Genomic DNA, 14120 nt, shown 5'->3' with positions numbered 1-14120 from the left:
AGTAAGGGACTGAGTGCACCGTCTCAGGAGGGCTTCAAGTCGAGGCCTCCTCAGTCTCCACCCATGTGCTTCGATGGCCGAGGAGCGTCTGGAGGATGGTCTGCCGGGCATCTGAGGGCATGGCTCATAGTGGCCCCCAAAGTAGCCGAAATGTTCCTGGAGTTCCTCATTTTATATCTTGAAAATGTATACAGATGGGCATCCTTCTTTTTAATATGTCAGCTTTCCTCCCCTTTAAAAAAAAAAAAGTCTCTACCTGAGTGGAAGGCATGCCATGGTGCCCGCACAGTGGTGCCCGGCCCCTGGACCCCAGGGTCCGGCTTCGAGAGTTTAGCAGGGACAGCGTTGAGGTCAAGCCCTGCCTGTTGTCTCTCACAGTCCAGGGCTCTCCCTGCCTCTGGACTGTGCTCCTGCCTCTTGCTTTGGGCCCGCTTCTCCTCTCATAGACGTTTGTCCAGCCCAGCCCAACTCTCCCACTAGGAATTCTCAGGATGCCTCATCCTCCCTTCGTCCCCGCGGGTCCTTGTCCAAAGGGGGGCTACCCATCTGCAGCTCTCTCTGGAGGCGACCAGCACCCGACTCTCAGATTTCTGTGCCCATTAAGAGGAAACTGAGACCCAGAGACAAGAGGTGCCCAGCCCCAGGATGCACAGCAAGAAGGATTGTTGGGTGCCCAGGTGCCTAGGCCTGGGGCGAGGGCACCAGATCTGGGCCCTGGCCAGGGAGGCAGGAGGGAGGAGGGAAGGCCTTGGGGCACCGGGGGCTGCTGCCTGCCTGGCAGGTCCCTGTGCCCAGGGTAGGGAAGTTTCTTATTTCTCCTGCTTGACTTCCCCCTTTGATTTATTATAGCCATGAAATGCTCTGCTCTCTTCTCTTTTCCTTGCTGTCCCCGGGCCTGGAGGAGCACAGACCTCCCCAGAACTGGGTCTTGGCCTCGCTGGACTCCTATCTCCCTCCGAGGGTTGAGCCAGGAGTCAGAAACAAGCGGTGAGTTGGTGCCGCCAGGGCGGGATGAGGAGGGGCCCGGCCTCCCAAAGGCTAGCCTGGGTAGGACCCAGGGGCTGGCACCATCTCAGCTGGGAAGGCATGGGGCTGGGCAGAGAGGGTGTGGCAGGCAGGTGTCGGCTTGAAAGCAGATGGCTCCCTGGGGTCGTGGGGGTGGCAGGCTCTGGGCCAACGGCCTCAGTGAGGCTGGGGGATAGGGTCCCGTCAGGGTCTGAAGGCCGGGCGCAGAGTTCTCAAAGGCCAACCGCCAGGGCAGAGAAATGGCTTCTCGGTGACCCTTGACCCCAAATTCTGATTTAACAGTGGGCAAAGCAGACCTGGCTCAGGCCGGTTTTCGGACTGGGCTGAGAACCCAGAGGAAGGCATGAGGCCCGAGCCTGGGAACCTCCCGCTGCTCCAGGCCACAGCTGGACACCACCCTGCGGCCACCGGCTGGGGAGGGCTGGAGCCTGCCTGTCGGGCTGCTGGGCAAGCCCGAGGGTCGGCCGGAGCGTTTCTGCCCGCCGTGCGGTGCCTGTGGTAATGGGGCTGTTGGCGTTTTGCAATGGGCCGGGGGTGGGGAGGCTGCGCACACATGCTTCCTGTGGTGACTGGGCGCTTCCTGTTTTCTCAGGCGCCGGACTTGCTGCTGCCGATGTGGAAACAGGGCAGCTGCAGCCTGGGCGGCTCCAGCCCAGGGCCAAGATGGGTACCCTGAGCGTCGCCCCCCAACTGTGCCCAGAGGCGCCCAAGTGGGCCTGCCACCCCCGGCCCCAGGCCAGGCTCGATGGCCTGAGTTACCCCAGGCCCCAGGCCTCTGTCTTTCCCATCCCCAACTGCTTCCGCCAAGAGGAAGGGGTCAGCAGTGCTGTCATTCAAGGTCAAGGCCGAGCAGATGGCCCAAGGGGTCAGAGGCAGGGGGTTGGGGGGGGGGGAGCTGCAGGGGGTCAGGGCACGTGGCTCTGGTCTCAGCTCTCCTTCGTTCCCTGAGTGGCTTGGCCACCCTGACCCACTCCAGGCTGAGGCGTTCTCCTTCGTGCAGTGATGGTGGCACCTGTGCTCTAACTCTTCATCCACTTCCGCCCCAATTTTTCCTTGATTATTATTATTATTATTATTATTTTTGGTTAATCCTCACAGGAGGATTTTTCCCCCCATTGATTTAAAAAAGAATAAAAGGGAAGGGAGAGGGGAGAGAGAGAGAGAGAGAGAGAGACAGAGACATCGATGTGAGAGAGCCACATCAATTGGTTGCCTCCGGTATGTGCCCCCACCAGGGCGGGGAACCTGCAACTCAGGTAGGTGCCCTTGCCCGGAATGGAGCCCGAGATCCTTCGGTTTGCGGGCTGTTGCTCTAACCACTGAGTCACGCTGTCCAGGGCTTGCCTTGAGTTTTACATCCCAAGAGCCCCGGCTTTGGGGATGGGGCTGGGGGCCTCAGCACAGGCCTGGACAGAGAGGGGGCTTGGATAGACTGGGGGATGCAAAGGGCATGCCAGGCGGGGGCCAGACTGGAACAAGGCTTGGAGGTGGGGAGGCCAGGACCAAGTCTGGGAGGCAGGGTGTTGATGGGACCGTCAGAGAGGGTGGAAGGTGACCAGGCTGACCCAGAAGGTTCAGAAGTGGGAGGAAGATTTTAAGAACCTCTGTGTTCCTGCAAACCTTAGGAAAGGGTTTGACACCTTCCTCGAATTCTTCCTCAGAAGAAAGGCAAGCGGTTGTGTGGAGGCTGGGGACAGAGTCACCCCGTCAGTGCCCCAGGAGATGAGGAGAGCCATGTGCTGTGATGGGGGAGCCCTGGGAGGGACCCAGCCTTTCCCCATCTGCCGGGGGCCTCGCGTTCCACCCTTAGGCCAGGCCTTCGGGTTCGGCACTGCCCTCTTCCCGAACGTGTTGTGTTTTGTTTTGAAGCAGCTATTGCAAGAAGGGGAGGGGAGATGACTTGCTTCTTGTTGAGTTTGCTGACAGCATTTGACCTCTGGAGGAAGTTTTTTTTGCAAGAAGGGTGAGGCCTGAGCCCCCTGGGGACTGACCAGTCCACTGACTGAGTTCAGCCACCCCCTTGGTCCAGGAGGTCCTGAGATGCCGGCCCACACACAGCTCCCCCTCCAGCTCCAGGCCTGCTCATCACAGAGCACAAGGACCTGTTCCAGCCAGAGAGGCCTTGGGGACCCCAAGACCTCGAGGCCCAGGCTGAGGGGCCACCAGGCCAGCCTGGGCCCCGCCATGCTGTCCCGCCTTGGTGCCCTGGGCCAGCCCAAGTGCTGAGTTGGCGGCTCAGCAGCTGCTTCTGCCCGCGGAGGCCCAGTTATAAATAAGCCTCGTGTGGCCGAGTCATCAAGTTCTGTCTCAGCTGCGTTACCTCAGTGACCACAGCACGGGGCTGCCCAGAACTGGGCCCATCAGAACCTGCCCACCCGGGCCAAAGGCCGGACAGGCCTTGACGCCTCCTGGGGTCCCCAAATCCAGGGTTTGTGCATCTGCAGTGACTCAGACCTGGGCCTCCCTGGACACAGGCCACAGAAGGGGCAGGGCCATCCCGCCTGCACGGAGCCAGCAGCTATTTACAAACCGAAAGGGGAGGAGTGAGTGGCTGCGGCCAAAGTGGCTCCAGGCCCCCAGCCCCCACTCCCACTCCATCCCCAGCAGCCCCATCCCCCCCTCCCCATGGCTTCCTCTTTCCTTCCCCACACAGCCCCCCAACCTCCCACTGCCCGGACAGCTCTCTCTGGAAGACCTGGAGGCACCCGACAGTGACCCTCGACCCCACAGCGGCCAGTCTGCAGGTCCCCTTCTCTCCTCGACCCCAGGACCCCAGTCGTCGGGGCTCCTGAGAGCAGCAGCCCCTTCCCACGGGGCCCAGCCCACCCTGCCTGCCCGAGGCACATTCCCACAGTCTCAGTTCCCCTTCGTGCTTGGAAAAGCTCCAACACCAATGGCCGCCACCATGCGGCCCGGCCTTGCCTGAGGGTGGCTTCTCTGGGTGCCCTCAACCTGAGGCACGTGGGGACTGTAGGGGGCCCGTTTCTGGGTAGGAGGCCCCAGCCACTACTCTCTTCGGGCCGGTGTAGGTCACAGGCCCCTCTCACGGTGCAGAACTGGGCGGGACAGACGGACAGTGGGCCCGAGACCACAGCGCACGCCGCTTAGGAAATGGCAGGCAGGGCGGTGCTGCAGCAGGGACTGCTCCAAGGAGAGAGAGCACGGGACAGTCCGCATACGCATCGCCAATACTAGACCAGTGCCCTCACGTTGGTGCAGAGGATGCAGTTACCACCAGCCAGTTTGTCCTGGAACAGGCCTGTCCCTTAAAAAGTGGACACTGAGGCTCAGAGAGGGAACTGGGTGCCTGAGATGACACAGCCGGAAAGTGTCTGGACTGAGGTTCCAGATTTCCAGACACCCAGCCCCCTTCTCTCTCCAGCCGATGGCCCCCTTGCTTCGGCTCGGACCTCAGGCTCCCTACTGGGAGGACAGAGTCGCCCAGCACTGCGACCGGCAGCAGTGGCTGACCTGAAGCCTGAGGGGAAGCAGGCCTTGGACAGCAGCGTTGTCAGATGGCCGTCCCTGGCCAGGCCACCCATGCTCAGGACCCTCTGCCCGGCCTGGAGGGAAGACTCTAACGGCCCCGTCCCGTTCCTCCCGCCAAGTCCAGGTGAGGCAAAAGCCTGCGCTCGAGCCCCGCTCAGCCACAGCCAGCTGGCTGATGGCCACCTAACCTCTCTGAGCCTCTGAATCCTTTTCTGTGAAATTGTTAGGACAAGCTGAGGACAAGCTGTCTCTAAAGCTAGGACACGGCCCTGCCCACAGGTCTGTGGGAAGGCAGGTGAGTTACAAAATCCTGGGAGACACCAAGAAGGAGTGGTGAATACTTGGGGTGGGAGGGTTCCCACTTGGGGTGGGCCCTGAAGGACAGGAGAGGGTTCCCCGGCAAAAGCAGGTGGGAGCAGGCTCTCCATTCTGAGTCACATCCCTGTGTCTTGGCTTCAGCATTTCCCACGGTCCGAGTGCCCTTCCTTCCTCTGAGCTTGGTGAACTCCTATTCATCCGTCAGGGCCCATGGACACACTCTAGCTGCCTGGCCTGGCCTGGCAGCTCCTTACGGCCCCTTTCCCACCCAGGGTCTGAGCAGACCCAGAGGCCAGGCCCCTTTGGTCACAGCGCCCTCGCCGGCCCCACCCAGGCCAGCATCTGCTCCGCAGCTCCAGCCCCCGCCGTCCTCTGCTCCGAAAAGCACCGTTTCCCTTTTCTGGGTGACCACACGCCATGCACAGGGAATTTCCATCGAAGCCTGTGGAGCCTCTGATTCACTCAGGTCCCTCTCACAGTTAACTCCTTCCGGGCCTGCGCCTTCTGCGCCCGCGCCCTGGGCTACCCCCACCCTGCCCGGGACTCCTGGGCAGCCTCACACTGGCCTTGGGCCCCACAGCCTGGAAGTGGAAGTCAGCCTCCCAGTCGCTGGCCCCCTCAGGGCCCTCTCACTCCCATCCCATACCCAGAGACCCCTGCCCCAAAGGCTCATGCCCCCACACAGGGCAGCGAGCTGAGCACAGGTTTGGCAGTGACAGAAGCCTGGGTCTACCCTGATTCCGGCCCTTTCTGCTCTGTGGCCTGGAGCCCTGTAAGTACAGGCTCTGCTCTGGGCCACATTGCTCATCTGTGAAATGGAGAGAATTCCTGCCCCATGGCCTGGTGCAATGCGCTGGGTGCAAGAAGGGAGCGCAGTGATGATTTCTTTTCCTTCTTCTTTCCAAAGGGCCCCTCCTACCCCTTCACAAGGTCCCGACTCCAGACCCAAGGCCTTTTTTCAGCCTGGCTTTCCCCTGCCAAGACCAGTTGCTCAGACAGGGTGGGAGAGAGGTGTGTGTTTTGTGGGGGAGAGGGGGGCTGCTGTCTCCGGGTTCTCTGGCCCCTGCATTTCTCAGTTTTCCCAGGAGACTGTGGGGAGGCCTGGGTGGGAGCTCTGAGGAGCTGAGGCTGCAGAGAGCCGGAGCCTCGGAGACAGAGTAACGCCGCCCTCCTCCCCGGGGGACACTGGGCGTGCGCCTCATTCACAAACATCGCACATGCTGTCTGATCTCATGCTCACAGCCTCTGGGAAGCATCCTATTATCACCCATTTCACAGACGAGGACGCTGAGGCCCTGAGAAGTGACTTGCCCTCAGCTACACAGCACATGGAGGATGGGACAGGATTCCAGTCAAGGTCTGTCTCCACAGGCTCAGTAAACATCTGTGGAGGCTGATGGGGGGACATGCACTGACCAGACCCCCACTGTATCCAGGTTCAGGCAACCATCTTCCTCAGCCCTTGGAGCAATGCTGGGACGCGGGTCTGTCGGCCTCTCTCAGAAAGGAATCCTCTGAGCTTGGGTGAGGGCCAGGAACTTGCCCAGAGGCCACACTTCCAATCTGGGATCCAGGGGTTCCCAGAGAGGAGAGGAGAGGGAGAGGGGCTCCACAGACCAGGGGCCTGAGGGGAAGCAGCTCCCGTCCTCGCGAGCCAGCGGCGTGGGGGTGCTGCCCGTGGTGAGCAGAAGGAAGTCGCTGTGGGTGGCGGTGGGTTTGAGGTACCGGAGGCTGAGTGATGTGGCCAGGAGGTGAGCTCCCCGTCTGTAGGCCTGGTCAGCAGGAGACAGGGTGTGGTGGGGTGGCCGTGATTCAGGGCCCGGGGAGGTCGGCCTGCTCTGGAGCTCTGTGCCTCCTGTGGTTGAGACTGGCAGCAGAGGACAGGAGTTGGCACAGATGGGAGGAGGCGAGCCCTTGAGAGACAGAGCCTTACGGTGTGGAAGGGCGAGCGAGATTGAGAAAGAGGTTCTAGGAATGTCGAGAAGTATCTTCGGGCTGGAGGCGGGGATGGGGCTGGCCCACTCGGGATGGGGGAGGGTGGGAAGGCCTGCGGACTCTGGGTGTTGGGGGCTCCAGCACAGGCCTCAGGGGTTTGCACTTGGCCTGTGGACAAGGGAGAGCTGAGGAAGATCGTTAGGTTCGGAAACACCCCTGGGAGAAGTGAGAGAGGGACCCGGCGGCAGCCGGCCCAGGGCCCTCGGAACTGCAGCCCGCTCCCTCGCTGCTCTGCTCGCCAGCTGTGCCAGCTGTGTGTCCCAGCACACATCCCAACCCCAGCCCAGTCCCCTCAGGTGTGAATGGCCTGCTGCCCCGCGGGGCTGTGTGCGGTTGGAGAGCTCCTGCAGGGGGACAGCGGGGCCTCTGCAGATGCCGCTCCCTCCCCCTCGCCTTTGTCGGGGCCACAGGCTCTTTACGCCGCGGCCCCCCAGGCTGTGGGTTCGAGCCGGGTCTCAGGCAGACCCTCCCCTGAGCCACACGGTGCAAGTCACCAGCCACGTCTGAGCCTCAGTTTTCTCATCCGTCCACGGGGATGATGGTGGCACCAACTTGAGATGTGAAGAGAGAATGTGCCTCGCTCTGATGCCTCCCTTCTATCTAGAGTCACAACCCAGCTCCACACAGCCCTCCCCAAGGCCCACCAGACGCATCCCCTCACCTCTCCCCTCACCCGACACTGCCGGCCCCTCTGGCCTGGTTCGTGCCCCTGCCTGCCGTGGGCCCTGGCTGCTCCCCTGCCTGGACCTCTCCCAGCTCCCTGCTGGGCTCGCTCCCTCACCTGCTCTCAGGTCTGTCTCAGGAGGCACACTCTCCCGCCCTCTTCAGCACCCCAATGCTGCCCCCCCCGCCCCCCAACCACTTTCTAACGTGCAGGGAAACCGCCTCAGCGACTCTGCTTATCCCTGTGGCCTGCTCCAGATCAGCCCCCAGGCAGGGGTCTTCGCCTGTGTGGGGCAGGCCCACAGGGCCCCGAGTGAACATTTGATCGATGTCCTAATGCACTAAAGAGCCAGCGGGGCTCTGCCCAGCGCCCGGGAGCTCTGAGGGGCCCAGGCGACCGAAGCTGGGGCTCAAGGAGCCTCTCCCAGTGTCTCAACCATGAGAGGAAGTTGCAAGACGGCCATTTCTGTACATGGGTTCACTCTGTTTGTCAACTTTCCCAGCTCGCGGTCGAGGCCTGAGTTTTCACATGCCCTACCTCCTCCCTCCCCTCCCTCCCCCCCCGCCCCCCCCTCGTGGGGACCACTGCTGGGAAAGGGGGAGGGGGCTTCGTTCCCTCATGCTAGAGCTCTTTGGGGTTGAGGCTGAGGCGTCTGCAAGCTCAGGGGTTGTGTCCCCTTTCTGGACTCAGCTTCGAGGACAGCACCCACGTTTCCTGTTGTCTGCTTACTTTGTGATTGCAATAGCACCCAGCCTACCCCCCTCAGCCACCCAGCCTGGTGGGGGCAAAGGGCAGCCCAGCCAGCCCTCCCTCGCCCAGGCCTGCCTGGCTACCCTGCCCTTTGCAGGGCTCAGCCCGACAGGGCCGCCCCCTTGTCCAGTGTGGTGGCGAAAAAGCAGTCATGTGCTGCTGGTAGGAGGGTAAGCGGGTGCAACCTTTACCAAGGGCAGTGTGACAACCTCTCTCTTTCTCTCTCTCTCATAGCTATCTCAAACTAATACAATATTACATGTCAATTGTATATCAATTAAAAAAAGACATCTTGCCCTGGCTGGTGTGGCTCAGTTGGTTGGAGGGTCATCCCGTACACCAGAAGGTGATGGGTTCGACTCCCATCAGGGCACATATGGGAGGCAACCAATCGATGTTTCTCTCTAACATCAATGTTTCTCTCTCTCTCTCTCTCTCTCTCTCAAATCAAATAGCCCAGCCAGTATGGCTCAGTGGTTGAGCGTCGACCTATGAACCAGGAGATTATGGTTTGGTTCCTGGTCAGGGCACATTCCCGCATTTGTAGGCTCGATCCCCAGTGGGAGGTGTGCAAGAGGCAGCCAATCAATGATTCTCTCTCATCACTGATGTTTCTATCTCTCTCTTCCTCTCCCTTCCTCTCTGAACTCAATAAAATATATTTTAAAAATACATCTCCTTTGACATCAAAAGAGGTGAGTAAAAAATCCCCGTACACTTACTTTGCAAAATCTAAATAAGTGATCTCAGTTCCAACGAGTTAAGAAAGATAATGTCGTTTTCAATATTATGGCTTAAGGGCTTTCTATTTCTATTTAAGTAATTTCTGATGCTGGTATCAGTGTCCATGGGAGGTGCACAGGGCTGTTGCCTCGGCCTGTATTTGGTTGTGATTTTCTTTTTGATGTCAATCTCTTAACTGTCAAGGTTAATCTTGGAAAATTAAATACAGAAAAAGGAGAATTTATAAGAATTGTAGTTTCCCTTCAGACATACACTTCCACAGAAGTAGTAGGTCCTTCTCCTACATTGTTGTCATCGAAGACAGAAAACTACGCTTTGTTCTTCGCTACTGAAAGGAACGCTTTTTTGCAGGGAGAGAGGAAGGGAGAGAGAAACATGGACTTGAGAGTCAGCCGCCTCCTGCACGCCCCCCTCCAGGGATCAAACATGCAACCTTTTGGTGCGTGGGATGACACCCAACCAATTGAGCCCCACTGTCCAGGCTGAAGGAGGCCCTTTTATAGACAAGCAAATGGAAAAGCATAAGGACCACCCCCCGAAGCCAGTGCTCCAGTCGGCGGTCGCCAACCGGTGGTCTGCAGACCGCTGGTGGTCCGTGAGGTCCGAAAGGTTGGTGACCGCTGCTCCGGTCCATCCAACCCAGGAAACAGCATTTAACTCCAGTCTTCTTCCCCGACAACTATTCCAGTGGACAGTCCCTCTAACTTCCCTGCTTAAACACACGCGCGCGCGCGCGCGCACACACACACACACACACACACACCTTGCCCTTTGACCCACCCAGCATTTCAACTTCTGGAAATTTATCCTAGACATACACTTGCATATGTGTAAATTAACAAGTTTTATCGATTGTTGTATTATTTGTAATGACAAGACTGGAAAAGACCTGAATGTCTATCCATAGGAGACTGGTTACGGAAAATGTTAGCACTTGGAATACTATACAGCCATGAAAACGGACCAGAGCTACGTGCAACGACATGGTGGAAAAGATGCAGAGTTCCCCTACTATTTACATTATGATTCTCTTTATATAAAGATTAAAATCTGTTAAGATGAAAACGAAACGATGTGTTGGGGATATTTACATGAGTGGTAAAACTAAAGAAAAGGAAGGAAGTCATTACCGAAAACATTCGGATGGCGTTGCTTCTAGAGAGAGGGAGGGGTCTGGAAAGGGACTTTTGCGGATGTTTCTGGAGGACTGGAAATGTTTTCTTTCTTGACCTGGATGGTGGTTACATAAGTGTTAGCTTTATAATCATTCTTCAAACTGTAAATGCTTTGTGCACTCTTTAACATGAATGAGGTCTCTCATGATTCAAAAATGCTGCAGTCCATCCAAACAGAGGAATACTATACAGTCATTCAAAAGAACAAGACAACTCTACCGTGTATGCATGGGCGTGGAATGGATTTGCGGAGGTGGGGGCGGGGGGGAGTGGAGGGAGTGAAGTACAATGTGTTCTCATGCTACCTTTTGGGTAAATTTAGCAAGAGAACACATCTGCCCGTGTGCTTATGTATGCTTACATTATCTCTAGAAAAGTACACAAGGACCAGGTAACTTGCAGGGAGCCTGTGGAAGAGGAACTGGGCAGCTGTTTCCCTTTTTGTACATGTTGAGTGTTGTATCGTGTGCATATATTATCTATTAAAAAAATAAAGTAATTTAGAAAATGTTGTCTCTCATTCTTTGGAACCCCCAAGATGTTTAGGTTCAAACTAATTTCTTGCCAAGAAGAATGAGAGTCACAGCCCAGGCCTGAGGCACCTGGCGATCTCCAGCAAGTCGGGGACCCTCCCTGGTCCCCATTTCCTCCACGCAGAAGAAGGAGCCATGTCACCACCGCTTCCCAGCTCCCCGCCCCCCAGTCCTCTGTCCTCCTCTTCTGCCACCCGCACCCTCTTCTCTCCTTGCTTCAGGCTCTTGCTGCTTCACTGCCCTCCTTTGGCACTTTCTTCTATTTTGTTTCTCTTTCTTTTTTTCAAAATCCTCACCTGAGGATATTTTCCCATTGATTTTTGTTTGTTTGTTTGTTTGTTTGTCTAGAGAGAAATATCGATGTGAGAGAAACACATCAATTGGTTGCCTCCTGCACGAACCCTGACCAGGGCCCAAGAGGGGGGGGGGGGGGGAGCCTGCAACCGAGGTACGTGCCCTTGACTGGAATCGAACCCGGGACCCTTCGGTCTGCAGGCCGACTCTCTATCCACTGAGCCAAACCGGCTAGGGCTTGTTTCTCTTTTCCTCCCTTCTGATCCTTGCTGCCTCTCCCCCTCTCTGCCCTTCCTGCCCTCTTTGTGCGTGCCTTCTCAGCCTCCCCTCCCCTCCCCTCCCCTCCCCTCCCCTCCCCTCCCCTCCCCCACCCCTCCCTCCCTCCCCTCCCCTCCCCTCCCCTGTAGGATCCAGCCTTTCCTAGAGTCCCCAGAAGGCGGGGTTCGTGCCTCACCTCTCCACAACCTGGGTGACCTGGACGAGTCACTGACCCCTTGCGTTATGTGAGGTCACAAGGTGGAAGCAGCCAGCACAGTGCTGGGCACTCAGAAAAGAATTTCCCTCCATTTAAAGGAGCTGGTAGCCCTGGGGTTGTGGATGGTCTGACCCTTCCTGGTCCGCTTAGAATTGCTCAGAATCCGGGCCCTCCTGTTCTGAAGGCTTTGAATGACAGCAGGCCCCTGGGTATGTGAGGTCTTGGGAAGAGGCCTCTGGTAGGCTTTGGGGGAGGGAGGATGGGAGGAAGGATGGGGAGGACTTGGTGTGTGAATAGAAAGGGAGGCTCGAGTTGTGCAGACAGTGAGTCCTTCTGCCCATTTCCAGAGATTTGGGCCCTGGACCTTTTTAGGGGGCTTCCTTACTCGGGGCTCTTGGGCTTGGCCAGTCTTGGGACAATGGAATCTCTTTCTCCTGGGATCTCCTGAGACTTAGGCCCCAGAAACATGGCTGACCCGGTGTGCTGCCTGCAGCCCAGAGAACAGCGCACACTCCCTGCCTACGACCAGCAGAGGCTCCACAGTCGCCCCTGGATGCAGCCCGGCTCCTCGGCTCCTCGGCTTGACTCTCAAGGCCCTTCGCCTCCCTGTCCTGTCTGCCTTCCAGCCACAGGGATGGCGGCTCACTGTTCCCTGTTCTTTTCCACCTCCTGGCCTTTGCTCAGGCTGGCTCCTCAGCCAGACAATGCCCTTCCCCTTGCACTCTTTCCTCCCTGCGTCCTGGCCAAATTAATTGTTCCTCAGTGTACCTATCACCTCCCTCTTGTGCCCCCACCTCCCCAGAATGCTATGTGTTTGTATGTCTGTTATCTGTAGCCTGCGAGCTCCTGGAAGCCCAGGGAATGCCTCATTCATGTCTGTGTTCAGCACATGGGAAGTTAGTGATTAAATGAATGAGTTAGTGGATAAATAAGCATTCAACAAACCAAACCAAGAGAGTAACGAATGAATGAATGAGTGAATGAATGGAGACATCAAGCAGGACCTGGTTCTCATGGAGCAGACCCATCCTCACGCACCTCCAGTTAGCTGGGACTCCGCCTTCTCCACAGGGAAGCTGAGAGCAGGATGGAGCGGATGTTAAGTCAGCCTGCCTCTCCCCTCCTCTTGGGGAGGGGCCTGGGTCAGGTTCCTAGGGTGTCCTGGGGACTTGCGACCTGGAACCCCTGGAGAATCCCAAGTGTGGATGCAAAAAATCAGTGAAGATGGAAGTGATCGAATGGTGAACCTAGACCCATGGTCGGCAAACTGCGGCTCGTGAGCCACATGTGGCTCTTTGGCCCCTTGAGTGTTGCTCTTCCTAAGCCTTAGGAGTACCCTAATTAAGTTAATAACAATGTACCTACCTATATAGTTTAAGTTTAAAAAATTTGGCTCTCAAAAGAAGTTTCAATCGTTGTACTGTTGATATTTGGCTCTGTTGACTAATGAGTTTGCCGACCACTGACCTAGACCTATGATCCCTGGTCTTTGCTGCCAGTAAAGAAACACTTGGGGGTCTGGGGTTCTACTGACTGGAAGGAGGTAGGTCAGTTTTAGTGGGAATGGGATATAAAGCAAGGGGTTAGACTACACATGGGAGGCAATTGGACTCACTGGACATCAATGGGTCAAAATGTGTCTTTATTCATCTCGCTGCTCTCCAGACTAGATCAGGAGCTCTCTGAAGGCAGGGATCTTGTTCATTACTTTTCTGTTTTCCCAGAACTCAGCATAGAGCCTGGAACTCAATTAATATTGGCAGGGTGCACAGATAAAAGGATGAGTGGATGGATGGATGGGTGGATAGATGGATGAGCAGGTGGGTGGATGAATGGATGGGTGGGTGGATAAATGAATGGGTGACAAGATAGATGGATGGATGGATGGAGAGATGAATAGGTTGATGGATGGATGAGTAGGTGGATAAATGGACTAATGGATGAACAGATTGATAGCTGGATGTACAGTAGAAAGACTGATGATTAGTAACACATGAATGGGCTGATCTATGAATATATAGTCAGCTAGATGGACAAGTAGATAAACAGATAGGTGAGTGTATGAATGGACTAACAGACAAATGAATGAGTGGACAGTTGGATAAACTGATAGATAAATGAATGTATGACTGACTTGGTGGGTGGATAGATGGTTGGACAAACAGATAAACAAATGGGTGGGAAAATAGATGAATAGACAGACAAGAAAGGTTAGTAAATTAGAAAGACTGGATTCGATATTCAGGCATTGGCAAGGGGTGAGGAAACAGAAATCTGGGCTGGGAATAGAGCCCCCAGGGATATGGAAGAAGTGGTGATATTCAGGAAACTAGGAGGGGTGGGTAAGAACCCAGGACCCACCCGTTGGAGGAAGGAGGGCTGGTGGGAAGGGTTTGGGATGGGGGAGGTGGAAAGCACACTGTGCTGAGGACCCTGTCGGGGGCCCAGTGCCAGGCTGGGTGGAACCCAGGGCATGGGGGCCTGGCATCTGCTGGATCAGCTCTCGCCAGCCAGGCTGACCCCAGAAAGTGGAGGCCCCAAGAGGCCACCCTACCAGCCCTGACCCCACGAAAGTGACTGTTGGCCCCTGGGGGGTCTCAAGAGAAGGAAACATTTGTGGGGTTAGGGGCTAGAGCAGTGGCTCTCAACCTTCCTAA

At 56.8% G+C, this 14120-nt stretch overlaps 1 long non-coding RNA gene across 1 annotated transcript; it reads left to right on the top strand.

Annotated features, from left to right (window-relative positions):
- Positions 1–3312: 3312 nt before the first annotated feature.
- Positions 3313–10393, top strand: LOC139017879 (uncharacterized). The gene is made up of 3 exons (XR_011472887.1): positions 3313–4639; positions 4743–4810; positions 9894–10393. It is a non-coding gene; the product is annotated as an uncharacterized lncRNA (long non-coding RNA).
- The last annotated feature ends 3727 nt before the right edge of the window (positions 10394–14120 follow it).

The sequence above is a fragment of the Myotis yumanensis genome, unplaced genomic scaffold, assembly GCF_028538775.1.
Source record: "Myotis yumanensis isolate MYYU_CA2020_CCGP unplaced genomic scaffold, mMyoYum1.0.hap1 SCAF_10, whole genome shotgun sequence".
Classification (NCBI taxonomy): domain Eukaryota; kingdom Metazoa; phylum Chordata; class Mammalia; order Chiroptera; family Vespertilionidae; genus Myotis; species Myotis yumanensis.
Note: the sequence above shows the minus strand (reverse complement) of the source record. Positions and strands in the feature narration are given on the sequence as shown.